Source organism: Protopterus annectens, chromosome 7.part1 (assembly GCF_019279795.1).
Source record: "Protopterus annectens isolate FY-2018-M chromosome 7.part1, PAN1.0, whole genome shotgun sequence".
Taxonomy (NCBI): Eukaryota; Metazoa; Chordata; order Ceratodontiformes; family Protopteridae; genus Protopterus; species Protopterus annectens.
The window spans coordinates 282,818,901-282,842,812 of NC_056740.1; positions in this window are offsets into that span (position 1 = coordinate 282,818,901).

The following is a 23,912-nucleotide window of genomic DNA, read 5'->3' on the forward strand; positions in this document are numbered from 1 at the left end:
CGGGGCATGAGAAGATTTGTCCCTGTTGATGGTGATGCCCAGCTGGGGAGCAAGCCAGAGGAAGTAGTCCCTGGCTGAGCAAAGTAGATGCCTTGTCGGGTCGGTCAGGAGCCAGTTGTCCAGGTATGGAAAAACCTGCATTACCTGGAGTCTCAGGTGGGCCGCTATCACTGCTAATACTTTGGTAAACACCCTGGGGGCTGTAGTGAGGCCAAAGGGAAGGACCCTGAACTGGTAGTGACTGGCTCCCAGCCGGAAGCGGAGGAACCTCCTGGATCATTTGTCCATCAGAATGTGGTAGTACGCATCCTTGAGGTCTACTGAGCACATCCAGTCATTCTCCCGCAATAGGGGGAGGATGGATTGAAGAGTGACCATCCATAATTTTTGTTTGGTCACTGACAGGTTCAAAAGGGAGAGGTCGAGAATTGGCCTTAAGTCCCCCGTCTTTTTTTGGCACCAGAAAGAACCTGGAGTAAAAACCTAATCCGCGCTGGTCTGGGGGGAACGGGTTGGATGGCTCTTTTTTCTAGGAGCTGCTGAATTTCTGCAGCTGCTACCTCCCCCTGATCGGGTGGTACATCGGGGAGGTTTCTGAGTTTGGGGACATGATACAGGGGAATTTGGTAACCTCTGGATATGATATGAAGCACCCAGTGATCTGATGTGATGGACTCCCAAGCTGCCAGGTGCCTCGAGAAACGCCCTCCCGACTGCCTCCAGAGTGGAGCAGTCAGGCAACCCCTCAGGGTTGCTGCATGGGCCGATCAGAGAAGGTTTCTCTGGACCCAAAATTCTTCGGGCCCCCTCTGCCTCTAGGGCGGCGTCCTCCCTGTCCTCCTCTGCCACGGAAGGACTGGTTGTCCGGAGCAGGCTGGGAATGTTGCGATTTCCAGAACCACATCTTCTTCTGTCCCTTTTGGTTCTTAGAGAAGGACCTCTGGGGAGCAGAGAAGCGGACTCCGACGGCAGACAATGTCTTCCCATCCTTTTCGCTCTGGACTAAAGTCTTGCGAACTGTCTTGCCAAATAAGGCAAAATCATCAAAAGGGGCATTCGCAAATGATGCCTTGAAGGGTTCTGCGAAGTCACAATGTCGGAGCCAGGCCTGGCATCTCATGACTAGGCCTGCTCCGCTGGCTCTAGCGGCTCCCTCTGTGGCATGGGACAAAAGCCACATAGATGTATTCGATATAGATCTTAGAGTGGCCATGCGAGTGGAGTACAATTGTTTGTCCTCCGCCGACATGGACTCCGGGCGGGGGGGGGGGGAAGCAGCGTATTCTTTGATAAGGTCTCGCTGCATCCAAATAATGTGTGCCGTGTAGTTCAGGGACCTTACTGAGAAGGTCGCTGAACTAAAGACCCGCTTCCCTAGGCGATCCATCGAGCGGGATTCTTTGCTCGGTGGATGGACCGAGGGGCTCTCCTGAGCTAACTCCCTCTTAGTGGCTGCCGCCACCAACATGGCATCTACGGGGGGAGCCTTGCTCCAGTGGGACCTCTCTGAAGGGGGGCTCAGAATCCTATCGGGGCGTTTGGGAACTAGCTCCACAGTGTCCGGCTCCTTCCACGCCCTGGTGGTAATAAGGTCCACCAAGGGGTCAGGCGGAGGGGACACCCAAGAGGTAGATGGGCCTGCTTCGAATGCCTCCAGGAACACGGACTCGTCGGAGGAAGCCTTGGGGGCAGACAACCCCCCTAATCCTGAGCATTTCCATGACATCCTCGGGGGGTGACCTTGGGGAGCCTTCCCCTTCATCCAAGTCCGTGTCTTTTGTTAAGGACTCAGGGGAGTCCACGTGCCTCCTCTTACACTTCCACTTATGAGGAACATCCTCGGGGGGGGCTGTCCGAGGAAGTCTCACCAGCAACATCTTGTTCCAAAGGAATGACCTGAGACATCAAAGCAGACTGTCCCTGTGGCCAGGTGATGGAAGCCAGACCCAGCTGAGAGGGAGTGCAGGATGGGGCCGAGGCAAGGGCCGGGGGTCCAGATGCACTCAACAGAGCCCTCTCCACCGAATCGAAGGCTGAGGGAGACCCGCTCTCTCTCGGATCCGAGAGCCGACTGCCACTCGGATCCAATGGGGGGATCTGAACTGGAGCCAAGACCATCGGATCCGAAGGACCCGTGTGCTCCGACCTGGACGGAGCCAAAGGCACACTGAATCCCTCGGATCCGAAGCTCAGCCCACGGCTCCGAGAGCTTGGATCCGACAAGGACGGACCCGACAAACTCGAGGGAAAGGTCGGAGCCGAAGTACCAAGCACTGTCGGCGCTGACCCACCCCGGCTCCAATGCTGCCCGGCTCCAGGCGCTCCGAACCCGGGAAGCGGGTCGGAGAAGGAGCTATCGGGGCAAAAAAAACGTTGAGCTCCCCCCTGAAGGGGGGGGGGGGTAGGAGCACTCCCATCTGCAGCTGGGCCTGGATGAACCTTCACATCATCCGGTCCAAGTCTGCATCTGACAGGCTATAAGTGGATCTCGACGAGGCCACCGAGGCGGGCCGGGAGTGCCGCCTCGATGACCTAGACGGAGATCGGGTCTCCTCCTCGGATCCCGGTGAGAAGCATGGGGACCGGAGCCGAAGAGGAGGAGACTTGGAAGCCATGGAGGGAGAAGCCCACTTAGCCGGGGGGGCCGAAGCGGAGGTCTCGGCCCGCCGCTTGTGGTGCTTCAACCTCTTTTTCTCCCTCCTGGCCTCCCTCTCCTCTGGCGCTGTAGCGGGAGTTTGAGTCCCGGCCAGGGGGCGAGAGGCAGGAGTGGCCGCCACCAAGGACTGGGGTGAGGCCACGGGAGCACCGGAGGCCGAAGCCGAATCCGGGGGCAAAAGTCCCGCCAGGATCAGCTTCAACCTCCGCTCTTTCAGTGCCTTGGGGTTGAACCCCGCACAGATAGCACACCCTGAGGACAGGTGTTCAACCCCAAGGCACCGAACACACCGAGTGTGGCCATCTGCCGGTGAAAGCTTATGGCCACACTCGGTGCATTTAGAGAAGATCGGTTTTGGGGCCTCTGACATTATACTACAAAAAAAGCAAACTCACTCACACAAGGCCCCAAACACACACAGACCCACACAAACACTACGCACCAGCGAGGGGAGGGGAGGAATTTACACTAACAAAAAATACAAGATTCTAAGGCTAAAATAAAAGGGAACCTAACACACTCAACTTTTTACTAAAAAATTACAACAATAAGTACAATAAGTTGAAAACTTATCTGCATATACTAGGAGCGCTGAATCTAGCTGCTTTCACTAAGCGCGGCAAACTAGATCTGAGGTCAGTCAGGGTTGGCAGGGGATTATGGGTAAGGGGAGGAGCTAGGAGCTCGGATCTGATAGCTGTGAAACAAGTTGCCGGCTCGGGTCCAAGATCGGATCCGATACCCAAAGGTTGCTGACAAATGAAGTACCTACTTCAGATTTTACGTTTCATGCACTCAGGGTCCTCTCTTGATTCAGCTTGTACAACAATATGGCAATTTCCCCTTCTCCTGCATATACTATTGGTGCCACAAATGAATGTTCTCTTTCAATGGATTCTGACCCCGCTAAGTTAAGCAAAATAAATGCCCTTGTACATGCATCTTTGTCAGGAAAAAGCTGCTTGTATGAAAATATCGTATTGCTGCTCAAATACTCTCCATTCTCTGCAATATTATGATCAAACACAAGTGGACTGGGTCAGCAAAATGCTTCTGCTATATCAACACACAGTAATAAAGACCCTTGGAATTATGTATGAACATACACACATATATGCCAGAAATTTATGCCAGAACTTGTAATTATGCCCAACAGCAGAAAAGACTCTTCAAAATAACTGCACCTTGTAAAATAAGTTTACACAGCGCAAGAACAGTTTGAAATCACTGTACTTTGCAAAACTACCTCGTATCAGTGTAAGAAACACTTTGAAATGACTTCACTTTGCAAATGAACTATACACAGCACAAGAAACTTCTTGAAATGGCTGTACTTTGCGAAATAACTCTGTACAGTATGAGAAACACTTTGAAATGACAGTCCTTTGCAAATAAAATGTACACAGCACAAGGAATCTTTCAAAATGACTGTATTCTGACTGCACTTGGCGAAATAACTGTACTTTGCACAGAGTAAACTCTTCAAAATAATTGTACTGTAATAAAGCATACACTGCAAACACTCTGCACACTCTGAGATGCTTTGAACAACTCTAGTTATGCTCTGAATAGCTTTAGTCAATCCAGAATAGTAGCTCATGTCAAAACATGGTTGTTTATTAAAAAACATGCAGTCACCTTGCTTTTTTATACTTATTTTACCCTTTTATTGTACTTGTTATGCCCATTTGACCTCTTATCATGCTTGTTATGCTTTTCATGTGCCCTTTTTAATTATAACATGCTCATTTTACTTTTAACATGCTCGTTATGCAAATCGGAAATAACTTTGAACACCCACATATGTATTTCTGATAATTCTATCAAATATCATTGTTTTGAATATTTTGTTTAATCAATAATGCATTTTGTGCCTTTTGTTTGATTAATAATACATTTTGTGATACTCATTTGATTAATAAAGCGTTTTGTGCTTTACGAATGCTTTGTATTATTTTCTTTACAAAATAAATAATTTCTGTGAGTTTTGGTTACCTGAAGTTTGTTTCTGGCCTTTTTAATCTTTTGGGCACTGTATCACCCAACTTGCTCAATGTACCTTCACCATTAACTCTGCACCTCATGGATTAAAGAAGTTGCACTTTCCATCCCAGTTCTGACACCGTGTTTCTTGTCGGTCTGCATAAACAGATGAACAGTTGTGGGTTTGGTTCAAGCAGCTCTATTATATACAAACACATCAGAATTGAGGTGTAGTAACTTAAATAAACTTATAAACAGACTGACTACTGCACTCATACATGTTAACACTCTTGCTGTTCTCTCAAATGGCACTGCTGCCTGCGCGTGCTCTTTATATGCACATGCCCACACTTTGGAATGCTTCTTAAAATTACAACACACACTCTGTTCTACATAGCCCAATGCTCTGAGCACTAATTTTGCTGGAGGATACAGTATTGCAAGAATCTGTCTGATATGTAGTCTTAGAGCAGAAATTCTGTCTGGAAGGAGGAAGACCAGGTTTTTGGATGTGTCCAGATGTGCACCAACGAAGTCTATTACTTGAACAGAGTGCAACTGCAATTTCTGCATGTTAATGGCTATGCCTAAGGTAGGGGCTTGGTGTAACAAATAGTCCCTGGCTTGGATGCGTAGATGCCTGTTTGGGGCAGTCAGAATCCAATCATCTAGATAAGGAAACATGTCGAATCCCTGCAGTCTCAAGTGAACTGCAACTACCATTATGCATTTGATGAACACCCTGGGGGCTGTGGTGAGACCAAAAGGGAGGACTCTGAACTGGTAGTGGTTGGCTCCCAGCCTGAAGTGAAGATACCTTCTGGAGCGTTTGTCCATTTTGATATGATAGTATGCATCCTTTAGGTCTATCGAGCACATCCAGTCATCCATTTACAGTAGTGGCAGAACTGACTGGACCATGACCATCCTGCATTTTGAGTTTTTTACTGATTTGTTCAGGGATGTCAGGTCCAAAATTGGCCTCAGACCCCCCATCTTTTTTGGTACTAAAAAGAATCTTGAGTACACTTCTAATGTGATTTGATCTGGAGGGATCTTCTGGATGACTCTTTTTTCAAGCAGTTTTGCAATCTCCAAAGCTGCTGATTCCCTCTGATTGGTACAACATGGTGGAGGGATCTCTTTAGTTTGGGATGTTTTAAAAAGGGAATGGGGGAGCCTCTGGATATGATCATTTACACGTAGAGATGAATTGCTGTGGCTAACCATGCTTCTGGTTGCAAGGCTCCAGGCAGGGACAGTTAGGCAACCTTTCAGAAGCACTGAAAGGGTCAGTCCAAGAATGAATCTCGAGACCCTTGATTTTGCAGACCCCCCCTCTGCCGTGTGGGTGTCTACCATTGTAACTGTTTACCTCTCGGCCTCTGGGGTAAAAGTATCCCTGAGAACCTCGAGACGTCCTGAACCACAATTTTTTACCACCATGCTGATCCGTGGAGAAGGATCTTTGTGGTGTGGAAAACCAGATTTTGATGGCAGACAAGGTCTTTCCATCTTTCTCACTATGGGAGAGTGTGTCTCTGAATGTGGGACCAAACAATGACCAGCCATCAAAAGGTGCACTGATGAATGATGCCTTGAAACATTCCGCAAAGTCACACAGCCGCATCCAGGCATGATGCCTAATGACAATGCCTGAACTGGCAGTCCTTGAGGTGCACTTTGCAGCATGGGAAATTAACCTCATGGATGTGTTGGAAACTGATTGAAGAGTAGCCATACTGGAGGAGAGGACCTTGTGTTCCTCATCAGGCATGGACTCTGGGACAAAGCTACAGAGTTCTTTGATTAAATCCCTCTGTAGCCTTGTAAAATGAAAAAGATAGTTTAGCGCTCATAGGGTAAAAGCAGCTGAGCCGTAAACTCTCTTGCCAAATCTGTCCATGGTCCTAGACTCCTTGTTGGGGGATGAACAGTGGAACTTTCCTAAGCTAGCTCCTTTTCGGTGGCTGCCACAACAACTATGGCATCTACCGGAATCCTTATACTCCAATGTGGTCAGTCTGTTGGGGCACTAAGAATCCTATCTGTGCATTTTGGGATAGGTTATAGTGTCCAGCACCTTCCATGCCCTGGTTGATGCTAGGTTGATGAGTGCATCAGCAAGGGGGGGGGGGGTCACCCAAGACATAGATGGGCTGGACCCAAAAGCCTCCGAGAACACTGTTTCCTCATGGGTAAGATTTTGGGTAGACCAACCACCTTTTTGGTGCAGGATTTATAAGATCTCTCCAAAGGAGATCCAGGTGCCTCCGCTTGCACCTTCTCTTCCAAGGTACCATCGCAGGGGGATATTCCAGGGAGGTATTGGAAGAGACTTGGGGTTCCAAGGATGGAATAGCTTGGACACTTTGCTGGGCCAACTGTCCCAGAGGCGGCAGACATGGGGTCACAGACAAAATATCCATGGAGGTAAGGGGTAGATCCGAAAGCATTTGAGCCCAGGATCTCCTGGATAGGGAGAAAACCCTCTCCACCACCTCAAAGGCAGACAGTCCTGCAGATGCCAAAGACATTCTCTTCGGAGCCGAAGCTGTCAGGGCAGAAAGTACCCGAGCCTCCCTGGCCATCCACTCTGAAGGGGGAATTGGTGCCTAGCTGTCGAATGCTGAGGCTCCAAGGAGACGCAATGGCTCGGAAAATTTCAGAGTTGAAATCAGACCCACAAAACTGACGTCAAGGCTTCAGCTCCTAGAGCCACTCTGCTCAGACATGGTCAGAGTCAAGAGAGTCAGGGAAGCTGCTGGAGTCGGAGAAATAATCACTACTGTCTCTGACACCTCGAATCTCGGGGCCTTCGAATCCAAAGACTCTGAAACAGTAGGTCAAATTAGAGAAGGAGCATCTGGTAGAGGCCTGAAAGGAGAAAGCTGACTAACAGACCTGGAGGGGACGGAGCTGGTAAAACCCCCATCTGGATTTGTGTCTGAAGGAATTGCCTCATCAGTTTATCCATCTCTGATCCAGAAAAGCTATGGCAGGATCTGACAGAAAATGCTGAAGGTGGTCTTGAGGATTTTATATGGGATCTCTCCTGAAATGGAGATCCTGAAGAAGTAAGAGGAGCTCAGGTCTGAGGAGATGACTCAGCAGGCTTACTCGATTCTGAGGATTTCAGATCTGATACTCTGGGAGCCTTTTTGGGTGGCTCGCTGGAAGTAGAGGACGACTTGTCCGGGGAACATTTCCGTTAATTCTGGATGTCTTTGTGCTTCTTGGCGGGGTTTGAGCCTTGAAGTAGAGAAACATGCAGCTTGGGCAAAAGATGGAGTAAGGCCCTTTAAAATAAGTTTATTTCCGCGGTCAGCCAAACCACACTGGTGAAACCCCTTGCAAATAGAGTAAGGAGTTTCAAGATGTGCAGGGCTGACACAATACATACACTCGGGAATCTCATGCCCACAGGAACATGTTAAAGAAGAGAAGGGAAAGTAAAGTAAGTCCCACAAAGAATGGACCAGCGAACAGCTTTTTGTGGTGCTGCGGTAGCGTTGTCGCCTCACAGTAAGACGTTGTCCTGTTCGATTCTCAGCTAGAGCGACTTCTGTGTGGAGACATGCATGAATGGGCGTACCTTCGTTGCAGGTTGTGCATCAGGGCTGGCAACTCGGCACGTAAAAATCTGCCAATCATTAGCTGACCGGAGTTCCGCTGTGGCGGCCCCTAACCGGGAAAAGCCGAAAGACACAAACAAACAATAGGAACTAAGAAGATATAGGAAAGAGGGAAGAACAATAGTACAGCAAAGAAAAATCAAACATCTGCGAACATGAGAAAAAACACTCAATGGAGTTTCAGCACATGGATCATGATGCTTCTTGACAAGAGTGGCAAAAGATATCTGAGGTAATTTGGGGGAGTGAGGCATGATGAGTAGGGAGGAGTTCCAGCTTCAGAGCCTAAAGCTTTGGAAAGAGGCTGAGTTGGATCCAAGGGTTGGATCTGAAACCCACAGGTTGAGGAACAAATGAAAATGACATCATCAGATATATAGTTTTCCAAGTTAAATATTTTAGTTCTATCTTAGCTAAAGGTTCAAATGGAGACAGGATTAAAGCCTGCAATACTACATTTAAATCCCAAGGGAGAGTAGGATCTTAAACAGGAGGTCTACGGAGAAGTGCTCCTCTTAGAAAGACTTGACAAAGTTTGAAAGATGCTAGAGATGGATCTATTCCAACATGAAGGCTGAAGGTAGCAACTAATTGCACTTTAACATCAGAACAGCCAGCTCTTTCACTGAAGATTGATACTAGAAATTCCAGAAATTTAGAGACAGGAGCAGAAAAGGAATCTAATCAATACTGCTGTGCCCAAAAACAAATCTTTTCCATTTACTTTTGTAAAGTTTTATGGTGGAAGCTTTGTGAGATGATAAAACAATATGACAAACTGGGGAGAACAGCTTTGGTTGTCTAGCAATCAAAGGAAATGTAGAAACCAAGTAGTCAATTTTAGGCCAGGAATGTCTGGATGAACTGAGTCTGCTGGGTGAAATAGAAGGTCTGGAGCTGGATCTACAATCCAGGGGGAACAAAGAAGATGAGGTAAAAGAAAGAGAAATCAAATCTGGCAAGGCCAATAAGGGGTAATGAGAATTACTGTGCTTTTCACTCGGGATGCTTTCTGAAGAAGTTTGGGGATGAGAGGTACTGGAGGATAGAAATAAAGGAAACCAGCAGGCCAATTGTGAAGTAGAGCATCTCTCTGTGACTCCCCCAGTGGTAGGGTGAGAGAAAAGAACCTGCTGCACTTGTTGCTGAGAGGGGATGCGAAAAGGCTGCAGTATGGTTGATTCCAACAACGGAAAATCCTCTCCGCCAACTTCATATTGAGAGACCACTTGTGAGGCATTAGAATAAACCTGCTTAACTTGTCTGCGATCACGTTGGACTATCCTGTAATGTGCACAATCATCAACTGGATGAGATCGCCAACTGCCACACTCTTAGAGCTTCTCAACACAGGGGTTAAGATTTGATTCCCCTTGTTGGTTGATGTACCAGACCACAGACATGTTGTCTCTCTGAATTGCAATAGTCCCAGTGGGCAGAGTGTCTTGAAAGGCCTGCAACACTAGAAGGACAGCTCTCATTCCCAGGACATGGATATGCATGTTGGCCTCTTCGAGGGACCATGTGCCTTGGACTGTCGTTCCCAGGAAGTGCCCCCACCCGATCTGGAAGGTATCCATGGTCACTATGGCCTTGGGTTGGGGAAGAAAAAGGGGACAACCTACTTGTACTTGACTTGATTGTATCTGTGAAGGCTGCCAGCCTAACCAGATAGAATTTTATACATAATTCTGTCATTTGTAAATACGAATGTTGAACTACAGTCTTGTTTTCTTAATTGAAAGGAAATACTGTAAAATGTTGAAATACAGGCTTGTTTTCTTAAATGAAAGAATATGCTGTGAAATGTTGAACTTAAAACAATGTAGCAACATTGCCCTCTGCTGTAAAGAAAGTTAAGACAAGCATTTCATGTCTGTCCTCTGAAGTTAATTACTTCATGCCTGTCCTTTGAAGTTAAAGATTCGGAGTCATTCCGTCTGGGCTAGCACATTCTTTGTATAGTTTTAACCAAGTATTAGCTTGCTATATTTAAACATGCAAATGTATTTTATTGCTCTGGTTTCTGCTTAGATGAAAAAGAATGTAGATGCAGTTTCTGTTGGCCTGGGAACCCCAGGAAGGGTGAAGAATGATGTAATATTTATCAGAACTGCAATTTCAATTTAAACAGAGAGAACCAGAGATTATTAAGCATTTTTGTCTTGACCATCCAACTCACAGCACTGTCTTGCTCATATGTAAGTTATCTTAGACTTGTGTTTTCTTTTAGAAATAGCTAGAAATTAGAAGGATTAGACTAAGTGTTTTTCTGTGATGTCAGAACTGTACTACTGAATTATTTTAAGTATTTCTGTGTGATCTCTGAACTCTTGACTAACACTGTGTAGTAAAAAGTATTGTCTTGTGGTTTTAATTATTTATTATTAAATATTTTAAAACCTTTTAACGGTGGCTGGTTTACGTAGAGATAAGTTAAGCTCTAAGAGTACATTGCATGTATATAAGGATCCTGTACCAAGTCACTCTAATAAGCCTTGACTGTTTAGTCACACTTACCAACTAGATAATAATATTGCACAGTAATAATTGGACACCCTTTTAAGGGCCTTTGAGTAGCTGATAAGTATTAGCTGGGTGGTGGCATGTGGTACTACTGTATAATCTGGGTAAAAGGGCACAGCTGGAGAACCTGTGCCAGCCTTCCCCAGAAGTGTCTGTGTGGTTGTATAAACTCGTATCTCAAAGTGTGTGTGTGTTAGCTACTTGGGCAGGGACACAAAGCACTGGTTGGACAGAGAGGGTGCTGGAGATTTTAGCTTGCCCAGCTGGCTGAGATCTGGACCCCACAGCTGTGCCAGTGGGGAGTCTTATTGGGGACCTGGACAGCAAGGGAGAGAACAGCCCCGGACTGACTGTGATCTCTGTGTGCTCTTAAGGGAAATTGCACTTTGCTGTAAGTATTTGTTATCCTTTCCTCATATATGAGACGCCCTCTCTGGTGTTAGTGGTGAGGATTGAGGTGCCTTGATTGCTGGGCCAGGGCACAGGCATCACAGTATCCATCATAGGAGACATTTTTTACAAGCTTGAGTTCTCTTTATCCGACTGAACAGAGGGTGATAAAGAATGGAACATTAAGTATCGAAGGTCCATAGTAGTACTTTCATATGGTACGTTGGTAATGGTACTAGGATGATTGCCACTGACATGGACATTAAAGCTTGAAGGATTAATCAAGGTGAGAGAGAGGGTTGATTTTCCTGACATGGAACTGAATAGTCTGAACTCTCACCAAAGGAAGAGAGGCTGTTTGTGCGGTCATTTTGAAATGAAAAGAAGTTATGCACTTACCATAATGTTCCATCTTGTTTGCTGCTCAATAGAGAGTAAAGATGAAAGTGGTTAACAGAGAAGCCATATCAAGTAGTCATATCTAAAAACAACATGCAGGTATCCTGTAAACATTCATTCCTCCAGAAGTCTTAAGATGGGGTTGGTGGGACAGGAGTTGAGGAAGAATGAAAATGGACAACACAGATGGAACGTTATAATAACTACATAACTTCTTTATCTGATATTGTCAATTTTCATTCTATCCTCAACAAGTGGGACATCATCCCTACCTACCTGTGTCCAGGGTGGACTACAAACAAGATCTGAGGTAGCTGGGGGGGATGCATTAAGGGCAAGGGAGATGCTCAAGAGATTTGGTTAACCCGAGCTTTAGCAACAGCCAAGTAGTATCTGACGGTTTGGATCTGAACCCAACTTGTTGAGGACAGAATGAAAATTGACAACATCAGATGCACCTACGAATTCTAAAATCTGAGTTGGTTCCAGATGAGATTTATTGCAACTGAAATACCCAGACGGGAGCAAATTTAGACTTCATAATCTCCAGCTTGTATCAGTCAACGTCTGGTCAGAGTGGTGATGAGCCCGAAACACTCAGAATCTTTGCAGCCTCAACTGAGCTGTCACTACTGCCATACACTTGATGAACACTCTAGGGGCTGTGGTGAGACTAAATGGCAAAGCTATGAATTGGCAATTAGTGGGTCCTAGCTGGAAGGCCAATATCTCCTGGACCATCTATTCACTTTGATATAATAGTATGCATCCTGAAGATCTACTGAGTACATCCAACCGTCCTTGTGCATAAAAGGCAGAATGGACTGAACTATGACCATACAGAACTTTGTGTAATGAACCGACTGATTCTGTTTGCTGAGATCCAAAATTAGTCTTCAGTCCCTGTTTTCTTCAGCACTAAAAATAATCTTGAGTAAGTTCCGGACTCTCTCTATTCTGGGGGGACCTCTTGGATGACTATTTTTCTAGCATCTTGTTTACTTCTAGTGCTGCTGCCTCTCTCTGACTGGATGGAACATTGGGATTTTCTTTAAAATGAGAGGAGATGGATAAGAAAAGGGTATGACATAACCTCCGGATAATATCCTCAGCACCCATGAATCTTTTGTAATTTTCAACCAGGCCTTCTTGTGCAGGGATACATGATCCCTGACTGCCTCTAGAGAAGGACAGTTGGGCCTCCTTTTAGGAGCTCTGGTAGGATCTATCAGAGAAAGAATTTCTCAGTCACTGGTTTTGCGGACTCCCTCTATCATGAGGGAGGCATCTTCCATTAGAGTTTCCCCCTCTGCCTCTGGGGAAACTGTCTCTATGTGGATCTTGGAAGACATCCTGGGATTTCCTAAACTACATCTTTCAACCTCCTCATTGATTCCTAGAAAAGGTACATGGGGGGGGGGTCAAAAATGTACGCCCACAGCAAACAGAGTTTATCCTTCCTGCTCACACCTGGAGAATGTGTCTTTCACTTTAAGGTCACATACTGAACTTCGGTCAAAGGGAGCACTGACGAAGGAAGCTCTGAAGGGTTCTGCAAAGTCACACAAGCACATCGAAACATTCCTCCTGATGGAAATACCTGAACCAGTGCCCGTGAGGTACCTTCTCCTGCATGAGAGATAAGCCTTATGGATGGTTTGGAAATGGACTGAAGGGTAGCCAACTGCGAGTCAGTAGTGCTCTCAGCCTTGGAGAGTATAGTCCCAGAGAGGGATCTGGTAAGTTCTTTAATCAAATCCCTCTAGAGGGATCTGGTAAGTTCTTTAATCAAATCCCTCTGGAGTCTTGTGAAATATGCCAGGTAGTTCAGCGATTGAAGGGCAAAGGTCACGAAAGCAAAAACATGCTTTCCAAATCTGTCCAGTACCCTAGACTCCCTGTTAGGGGGTATACACAGGGACACTGTTCTGCAAGTTCCTTCTTGGTGGCTGCTGCTACGACCATGGCATCAACCAATACTCCTTTGCTCCAATGGCTTCTCTCCTTAGGTGGTGTCAGGAACTTGTCTGATCTCTTGGGTATTGGTTCAGCAGTATCAGGCTCCTTCCACGCCTGCTGAGTGACCAAATCGATAAGGTCATCAGTGGGAGAAGTCACCCAGGAGGTAGACAGGTCAGCACTAAAAGCCTCCGGGAATACTGTGTCCTCTTGGGAAGGGTTGACGGAGACCAATCACCCCTTTGCTTTAGGAGTTCCAGAATGTCTCCAAATGAGACGTTGCCGGGTGGTGATCTTGGGGACCTTTCCCTTCATCAAAGTCTGTATCGTCACTAAATGATTCTTGAGGAGAGTCCAAGTGTCTCCTTTTGCACTTTCTCTTCCTGGAAACTTCTTCCATGAGATGTTCCGGAGAAGTGTCAGAAGAAATCTGTATACCCCAATGGGTATACTGGTGGCTATCTTGGGCTGGCTGTCTCTGTGGTACAGATAAACGAAGCTTAAGATGCAGAGTTGAATGGGCTAGGGAGGTCAGAGTTAAAGAAGTTGGAGAAATTTGAGCTTTAGAGATAGAGTAAGCTCTCTCCACTACCTCAAATGCTGAATACACTGGAGAGAAGGAAACTGAGGGCTCTGAATGAACATTCTTATGGGCCATAAGCTCCTTCGTTCTTAAAGGCAGAGCACTTGAAGATAGAGTCAGAACCGAGCTGTCTTAACATCAAGGCTCCAAGGGGAAAAGAAAGCTCTGGCAACTTGAAAGTCAATTCCAACACCTCTGATCATGCGCCAGTGCTACTGCTCCAAGAGTTGTCCCTTGGAGGTGGTCCACTCAGAGACGCCACTGCAATCAAAGATACCTGTATCTTCAGATCAGATGTGAACAACTCTGGAACCTTCAGATCCAACAACACCAAAACCATAGGTCAGATCGGAAAAGGAGCAAGCAAGGGGAGGGTTGTGCTTACTAAGGTCTCCAAACCCAATGGGGTCGGAGCTGGGAGAACACCCATTTGTAACTACATCAAAAGGAGCTTCCTCATCATCCTGTCCATGTCGACTTCAGTCAAACATTTCGAAGAATAAGTCAAAGATGCTGTGGATGAGAGCCTTGAATAGTGGTGTCTTGGAGAATGCTCCAAGAAGGAAGATGGGAGCCTAGAGGTGATCAGATCCAAACCCAAGAGAGGAGATCTGATCTGAGGTGACTTTTCTTTTTGAATCTTCAGATCCAAGATTTAGTCATCTTTACTGGAGGTTCCAAACTCTGAGCTGATGATGCTGTAGGCTCCAGACAGTATTTTCTGGACTCTCTTTTCTGACATTTTAGATGGATGGGCTCCAGAAGATGCTGGTGAATCAGAAGATTTACAGGGCATTATGCCCCTGAGTATTAATTTGTTTTTATGGTCTATGATGGCTCTAGGGTTAAAACCATTACAAATGTCACAATTTGCATTTAAATATGATGGCCCTAAACAATATCCTTATTCTGAATGCATGTCCGACAGCAGAAGTTTGTGGCCACAGGCTGTACATTTTTTTAAACTTGCTGGTTTCTCTGACATTATGATTTAAGGAAAAGAAACAGAGACTACAACAGAAGTAAGCCAAAGGCCAAAAAGAGAAAAAGATAAGGATAAAGATATATATTTTTTGTTTAAACTAGATAATTAAAGGTAATAAAAGTATACCAACAATTGTAAAAGTTTAAAAGTAACCAAGGGTACTACCACAAGCTACCAGCAATGGTAGATCAAATAGAAGTACAAAAGTACCTGAAAGGGAAAAAGGGAGGAAACACTATTAGAAACAGTAAGATATAAAAAGAAAAACTATAAGATATCAAATATAAAATATTAAAGTTATTAATTCACCAAAACCCAAAATATTAAAGTACTCGAGAACTACAGCAGCGACCACGTCTGAACTCCAAGGCGGCAAACGAGATCTGAGGTATGTTAGGGACTAGATCTCTATGGGAAAGGGAGCAGCTAGAGAGCTTTCAGTTATCCAGAAGCTAGTAGAAGCTGCTAAGTTGGCTCCGAGGTTCAGATCTGAACCCAAGTGTTGAGGAATGAATAAAAATTGACATCAGATCAAAGATTAGCAGCAATGATAGTTAAGAAAATACCCTGTGTTATAAGGTAAAGAAAAGAATACCAAATATGGTAAAAAATTAAAATACTACAAATATAGTAAGGAACCTAATGCTACAGCGTAGCACTAACACGGATATTGAGAAACAAAGGAAAGAAGAATTATTTAGGCAAGATATCAAAATCACTTACAAAACACTAAAATTATCAATTGAGAGAAGGACCCTGCATCTGAGCATGATGACAGAAAATGAGATCTGAGTACTAAGGATGGACAAGGGCATTATGGGTAGAGGGAGGAGCTTGAGAGTTGCATCAGAAGTATACAATATGTTGCTGAGCCTGAGCCGAAGATCGAATCCGAACCCATTTGCTGAAGAAGAATGAAAAGGACAACATGAGATCTAAAATTATTTAAAGCAGATTTTTCCTCACTAGAAGAAACTGCAAACAAAGATATTCTTATTACTTTCACAATTAGTCAGAATAAACTTTAACATACAAGCCTGACAATTCAAAATTAAAAAAATCTAATTTGCAGAAGCACACACTTTTTCATATACTTATCAATAATCTTACCATCCTTGTCAGAAAGAGTATGACTGGTGTTAACTAAATGTTTAGCAGCAGTAGGATTAACTGATGCTATAAGCTGTTGGGTCAGGTTTGGGAATAGCATAGGAACTTTATACATTCTATTTGTATTTTGGGGGCAGCAGGTTAACTATCAGAAAAATTGCAGGGAATGGTACACACATCCTCCAAACCAGACAGAACTGGAGGAGTGGGTGAAGGCTCTGGAAAATCCTTCAGAAAAAGCTCATACTGTTTTCTGAAGGACGGAAAAACCTCATTGTTCTACTGAGCTCTTCACCAAGTCTGAATCAGAAAACTGGGAAAACACTGTAACTTTCCCCTCATCTTCCTGTCCAGATTCAGACTCTTGAATCTCTTCAGAAACTGCAGTATCCTTCTTTCTTTTATCAAAAACCACCTTACAAGAAATATCAATAACCTGTATTAAACTCTGGGCCAGACAATTCTCCCGTCTAAAGAAATATGAGGAGAAAGAGATATAAAGTTATATACTCACCATTAACTATGTATCTTAGTTGTCCATTTTCATTCTTCCTCAATGTATGGGTACCAGATCCCACCTCTGATCCGACTCGGCCACATGCACTAGATTTAGGATCCAACTCTCTAGCTCCTCCCTCACCTGGCAAGGCCAAAAAGGGGTAATGAGAATAAATGAGCCCTTCAACTAAATAATTTTCTGTAAGAATTTGGGAATCAGAGGTAACGAGACAAGCATAAAGAGGACCAGAGTGCCAAACATGGACTACAGCATCTTTCGGTGACTCCCCCTGAGGGAGGATTAGGGCAAAGAACCTGCTGCACTTGTTGTTGTGGGGAAATGCAAAGAGATCGCAGGAAGGTTTGTCCCAATGACAGAAAATTCTCTCTCTCGCTGACTGATTGAGAGACCACTCAAGAGACATCAAAATAGACCTTCTGAGTTTGTCCTCTAGTATATTGGATGTCCCCAGTATGTACGCTGCCATAAGAAAACAGTTGGAGCAGATCGCCCACTGCCACACTCTTATTGCCTCTCGATAAAGAGTGTAAGATCGGGTTCCCCTATTTGTTGATGTACCAGACCACAGACGTTGTTGGTTTGTATCGCAATAGTCCCTAGAGGAAGAACATCTGAAAGGCCTGCAACACTAGTAGGACTGCTCTCATCTCTAGAAAGTTATATAAGAATTGGTCTCTAGGGAGACCATGTGCCTTGGACTTCTGTCCCAAGAAATGCACCCCACCCCACTGGGAGGAATCCATGGTTAGAGTGGCTACTGGAGGAGACAGAATAAAGGGTTAGCCTAGGTACACATAGTCCAAATAAATCCACCAATGAAAATGATCCTTGCATACTTGAGTGAGTTTGGCTGGGAAGGATAGAGGGTGATGCAGAACAGACCACTGAACAGCTACAGTCTATTGGAGAATACCAATATAAAAATGGGCCACAAGAAATTTAATTTATGTACTACTATGCATCTGTGTTGTCCATTTTCATTCTTCTTCAACAAATGGGTTCGGATCCGATCCTCGGATCTGACTCAACCACTTTTGTTTGCAGTCTAGGATCTAACTCTCAAGCTCCTCCCTTTACCTATAATGCTCCTAATCACTGCTTTACCTCAGATCGAGTTTGCTGCCCCTAAGTTATATTTGAAAAGTGTGACATAACCATGACACTGATAGAAAAAGATGTAATAGAACAGAACAGGAGCTCAAACAGAAAAAATGGTTTCTGGCAAACACCATTAGGTCATTACTAAAAACAAGTAAGGGGGAAGATGGGAGAGAAGTTGAGGAAGAATGAAAATGGACAATACAGATGCATAGTTATGGTAAGTGCATAACTTAAATATCTAATGTTCTCATTTTCATTCATTCCTCAATGAGTAGGACAGCCTCCCCTGCTATAGAAACCTTGGGTGGTCCTCATGGAAGGATGTTCTGGAGTACTGCAGAGCCAAATGCAGCTCTATTCCTGGAGATGAAGTCCAATTTATAATGAGCCACAAATGTATGAGCTTTAGACCAAGTGGCAGCTGTACAAATATCATCAATGGAAGCTCTGGCCCAAAAATGTAGATAATGTAGCCATTGACCTAGTTGAATTAGCTTTTGGTTGTCATGGCACGGTCAAACCTGTTAAGGAGTTCACATGTAAAATACAATCAGTTATCCACTTGGCTATTGTAGTTTCTGAGACAGGCCTAACCAACTTGTTTGTTTTTTAAAAAGGAAATGAATAATTTGATCAGTCGTCTTAAGTTCCTTCATTCTATGAAGATAGAAATGAATTTATCTATGTTCATTTAAAGAATAGAGCATGTATTCTCCTTTATTCTCAAATTTAGGGAAGAAAATTGGTAAATTGATGACTTGATTGATGTTTGCTTCTGATGCAACTATGGGGAAAAATGGATTTGTATGTAAGGCAACTCTGTCTTTATGGAAGATCAAGTAAGGCAGTTTTGAGAAGAGTACTTCCAGTTCAGAGACTTGCCTAGCTGAAGTTATGGCTATGAGAAAAAACTGTTTTCCAAGAAAGAAACTTGAGGTCCACTGTGACGGAGGGTTCAAAGGGTGACTCCATCAGACTCTGCAAAAACTAAAGTAAGGTCCCAAGGTCGTATAGGGTCCTTAGTTGGTGGCCTAAGTAAAAAGGTACCCTTAAGAAATGCCTTACACAGCTTAGATGATGCCAAAGGGAAAGCATTATATCCTGCATGAAAATTCGAAATGGCAACCAGTTGAACTGTAATAGTAGAGAAACTGGCCCCGCATTGAAAAAGAAATGTTAAAAATTCTAAAACAGCAGGGATTGGAGTAGAGAAAGGATCCAAATCTCTCTGATGAGCTCATAAGGAAAATCTCTTCCATTTACTTTTATAAATCTTTCTCATAGAGGGTTTCTGGGATGAAAACAAAATTCTTTCAACAGAACAAGAAAAGTCTGGAATGTCTATACATCATTGGAATTGGAGAATCTACACAGTCAATTTGAGGCCTAGTATGTCCTCATGAGGCAGGCCTGATGGGTGTGAGAGAAGATGTGGACTGGGGCCACTGTCCATGAAAGACATATCAGGTGAGATCATAGGAAGGGAAACCAAATCTGCCGAGGCCAAAAGGGGGCAATGAGGATTGTTTGCTCAGAGAATCAGCAGTAATGGAGGATAAGCATAAAGAAGACCAGAGGGCCAAATGTGGACTACAGCATCTTTTGGTGACTGTCCCTGAGGGGGGATTAGGGCAAATAACTTGCTGTACTTGTTGTTGACGGAAGATGCGAATAGGTCACAGCATGGTTGACCCCACTATTGGAAGATCATGTTTGCCACTGACTGACTGACAGAGACCACTCATGAGGCATCAGAATAGTTCTGCTAAGCATGTTCACTAGTAAATTTGATTTCCCCAGAATGTGCATCGCTATAAGAAAGTGGTTGGATGAGATCACCCATTGCCAAGCTCGCACTGCTTCTTGGCAAACAGGGTAAGATCTGGTTCCCCCTGTTTGTTGATGTACCAAACCACTGACATATTGTCCATATGAATAGCAACTGACCCCTGAGGGAGAGTTTTGGAAGGCCTGCAATGCAAATAGGACCACTCTCGTCTCCAGGACATTTATATGCAATTTGAAATTCTATTGGGATCCATCTGCCTTGAACAGATTGTCCCAAGTAATGCCCCCCACCCAAACTGGGAGACATATTTGGTCAACATGGCGATGGGTGGAGGAAGGATAAAGGTGAGACCTTGGCAAATCTCATTGGATTGAATTGACCATACTAATGAGTCTTTGCTTACCTTGGATAGCTTTATTGGAAATTGTAAGGGTTGGTGTAGAATGAACCATTACATTTATAAAGGCCGCTAAAGGATTTTCATGTGAAAATGAGCTGATGGTATTAATATGACTGCAGCAGCCATCGATCCCAGAGGTCTTAAAGTCAATTTGGCTGAAGGAGAATGGTGAGACAGAACCTGACTAACATGTAACCTTAAAGTAAGAATTCTACTCTGTGGTAATAATGTTTGAAGATTCAATGTGTGTAGACAAGCCCCTATAATGTCCAAGACTTGTACTGGTTGAAGTTTGGAATTTGCAAGATTTACAGTGATCCCTAGAGAGTGAGTCAACTGAAAAAAACAGTCTCTGGCTGTTATCAATAGATGCCTGGTTGATGTGGTGAGAAGCCAGACATCTAAATAAGGAAACACCCTGAATCCATTAAATCTTAGATGAGCTACAACCACTGCCATACATTTGTGGAACACCCTGGGGACTGTGGCAAGACCAAAGGGCAGGGCTCTGAACTGATAAAGACTGGCTCCTAGCCGGAAGCGACAGAATCTTCAAGACTGCCTGTTCATTTTTATGTGACAGTATGCATCCTCCAGATCTATACAGTACGTGCCGTCACCTTACTGGAGCAAAGTTAGAGTGGCCTGAACCATGACCATCCAGAATTTGGAGTTCTTTATGAATATGTTTAGATAAATGAGATCCAGGATGGGTCTCAGGTCCCCTGTTTTCTTTGGCACTAAAAAGAAGCTTGAGTAAAAACATGATCCTCTTTGGTCTGGTGGGACCTCTTGGATGACTCTTTTGTCTAGCAGCTTTTGGATTTCCAGAGCTGCTTGCACCCATTGATTGCATAGAACATAGGGAAGACTTTCCTACCGTGGTGGATTTTGTAAAAAGAAAATAAAACATCCTCTTGATAAGATTACTTGCACCCATGTGTCTTTAGTGATAGCTGCCAAGGCTTCCAGGTACAAAGACAAGGGTCCCCTGTTTCCAGAGAAGAACAGTGGAGAAACCTTTCAGGAATGCTGGAAGGGTCAGTCCGAGAAAGAACCTCAAGACCCTTGATTTTGCGGACCACCTCTGCTGTGTCGGTGGTGTTCTCCATTATTATAATTATTCACCCCTCTGCCTCTGATAGAAAAATCTCCGAGTGAATCTTGAAAAGGCCGTTGAAATTTCTGAAACCACATTTTCTTTCCACCACACTGATTTCTTGAGGAAGATCTCTGCAAGGTAGAAAAACGGATTCCTATAGCAAATAGGGTCTTTCCATCTTGTTCACTATGGGAAAGTGTCTCTTTAACTGTGGGCCAAAAAAGTGAGGATCCAGCAAAAGGACCATTGATGAATGATGCTTTAAAGGGTTCCGCAAAGTCACACAAGCACATCCAGGCATGCCTCCTAATGGATATGCCTGTACCCCAACACATAAAGAATCCTGAGCCATGTGAGAGATTAACCTTATGGATGCATTTGATATAGATTCTAGGGTGGCCAGTCACAAAAAAAATCAGCTTTTACTTCCTCCACCGACATAAACCCTGGGGTAGAGTTGGAGAGTTCCTTTATTAAGTTCCTCTGTAACCTAGTAAAATGTTATATTATAACATATCTCCTCAACTGGAAGGCCACTTCTCTCCCATGGGCCCCATGTGTAGTTTGCACACACCTCGTTTGAACCAACATTCAAGCCCATTCAACCAAGAAAAACACCCTAAACCACCTCCCTGCAACCAGGACCCAAGAAACTACCAAATACCTAACTGCTCTGTTACTAAATCACCAAGAACGCATCTCGTTCAAACCAACTTGCAAGCCCATTCAACCAAGAAAAACACCCTAAACCACCTCCCTGCAACCAGGACCCAGGAAACTACTGAATACCTAAATGCTCTGTTACTAAATCACGAAGAACGCATCTCGTTCAAACCAACTTGCAAGCCCATTCAACCAAGAAAAACATGCTAAACCACCTCCCTGCAACCACGACCCAAGAAACTAACTGCTCTGTTACCAAATCACCAAGAACGCATCTCATTCAAACCAACTTGCAAGCCCATTCAACCAAGAAAAACATCCTAAACCATCTCCCTGCAACCAGGACCCAAGAAACTACTGAATACCTAACTGCTCTGTTACTAAATCACCGAGAACGCATCTCGTTCAAACCAACTTCTAAGCCCATTCAACCAAGAAAAACACGCTAAACCACTTCCCTGTTACCAGAACCCAAGAAACTACCAAATACCTAACTGCTCTGTTACTAAATCACCAAGAACGCATCTCGTTCAAACCAACTTGCAAGCCCATTCAACCAAGAAAAACACCCTAAACCACCTCCCTGCAACCAGGACCCAAGAAACTACTGAATACCTAAATGCTCTGTTACTAAATCACGAAGAACGCATCTCGTTCAAACCAACTTGCAAGCCCATTCAACCAAGTAAAACATGCTAAACCACCTCCCTGCAACCAGGACCCAAGAAACTAACTGCTCTGTTACTAAATCACCAAGAACGCATCTCATTCAAACCAACTTGCAAGCCCATTCAACCAAGAAAAACATCCTAAACCATCTTCCTGCAACCAGGACCCAAGAAACTACTGAATACCTAACTGCTCTGTTACTAAATCACCAAGAATGCATCTCGTTCAAACCAACTTGCAAGCCCATTGAACCAAGGAAAAACACCCTAAACCACATCCCTGCAACCAGGACCCAAGAAACTACTGAATACCTAACTGCTCTGTTACTAAATCACAAGAATGCACCTCGTTCGAACCAACTTGCAAGCCCATTCAACCAAGAAACACACCCTAAACCACCTCCCTACAACCAGGACCCAAGACACAACTGAATACCTAACTGCTCTGTTATTAAATCACCAAGAAGGCATGAAAGATACTGTTTCTATGAGCTATACCTTACCTGTACAAACATTGTTCAAACTACCATCTGTTACAGTGCTTTCTGACAACATGCAAACTCGCATGGACCCTATCCCCTACTGCTCCCTAACTGTGTCACCAGTTTCTCACCACTAGGTGGCAGCAAAGAAACACTCTTTCCTTTTGCCACACTCCCTTCCCAACCGGCTTATGCCCCACAGAACCCTGGTGCACGTTCGGTCCAACGGAACCAAATAGCACTATTGCCTATTCAACTGCTGTAGCCAGCAACATTTTTCATAGCAGCTGCAACAAACCATCCAGTCACTTATAAGATAACCTGAACTTTCAGGCTTTTAGAATCTTCCTCTTATATCTACACTTGGCGATCACAAAGTCTATTTACAGTAAGCAAAAGCCACAACTCCTATTGAATCTGTTCCCTCATACCTTTGACCAAGCCACCATCCCCAGTCAATATCAGAATTCACTGATTTAGTTCCACTCACTGCAATATTTCTGCCACACAAATACAGCATCCATACCAGTACACACACTCTCATCTAACTACCCCCTTCCCCTTACACTCCAGCCATTCTCATCACCTCCATTCCCACCCATACACATCCACCCACTCTTCCACTCATTCCTTTTATCTGCCTACCTACAGCTCTGCTCTCCCTCTTTGCTAACATTCCTTTTTTTCTCCTTTCACTCCTGCTCGTTTGAAGCAACTTGCAAGCCCATTCAATCAAGACAAACACCCTAAAGCACATCCCTGTAACCATGACCCAGGAAACTACTGAATACCTAACTACTCTGTTACTAAATCACCAAGAACGCATGTATGATACTGTTTCTATGAGCTATACCTTATCTGTACAAACATTGTTCAAACTACCAACTGTTACAGCATTTTCCAACAACGTGCACACTCACTTGGACCCTATCCCCCACTGCTCACTAACTGTACCACCAGT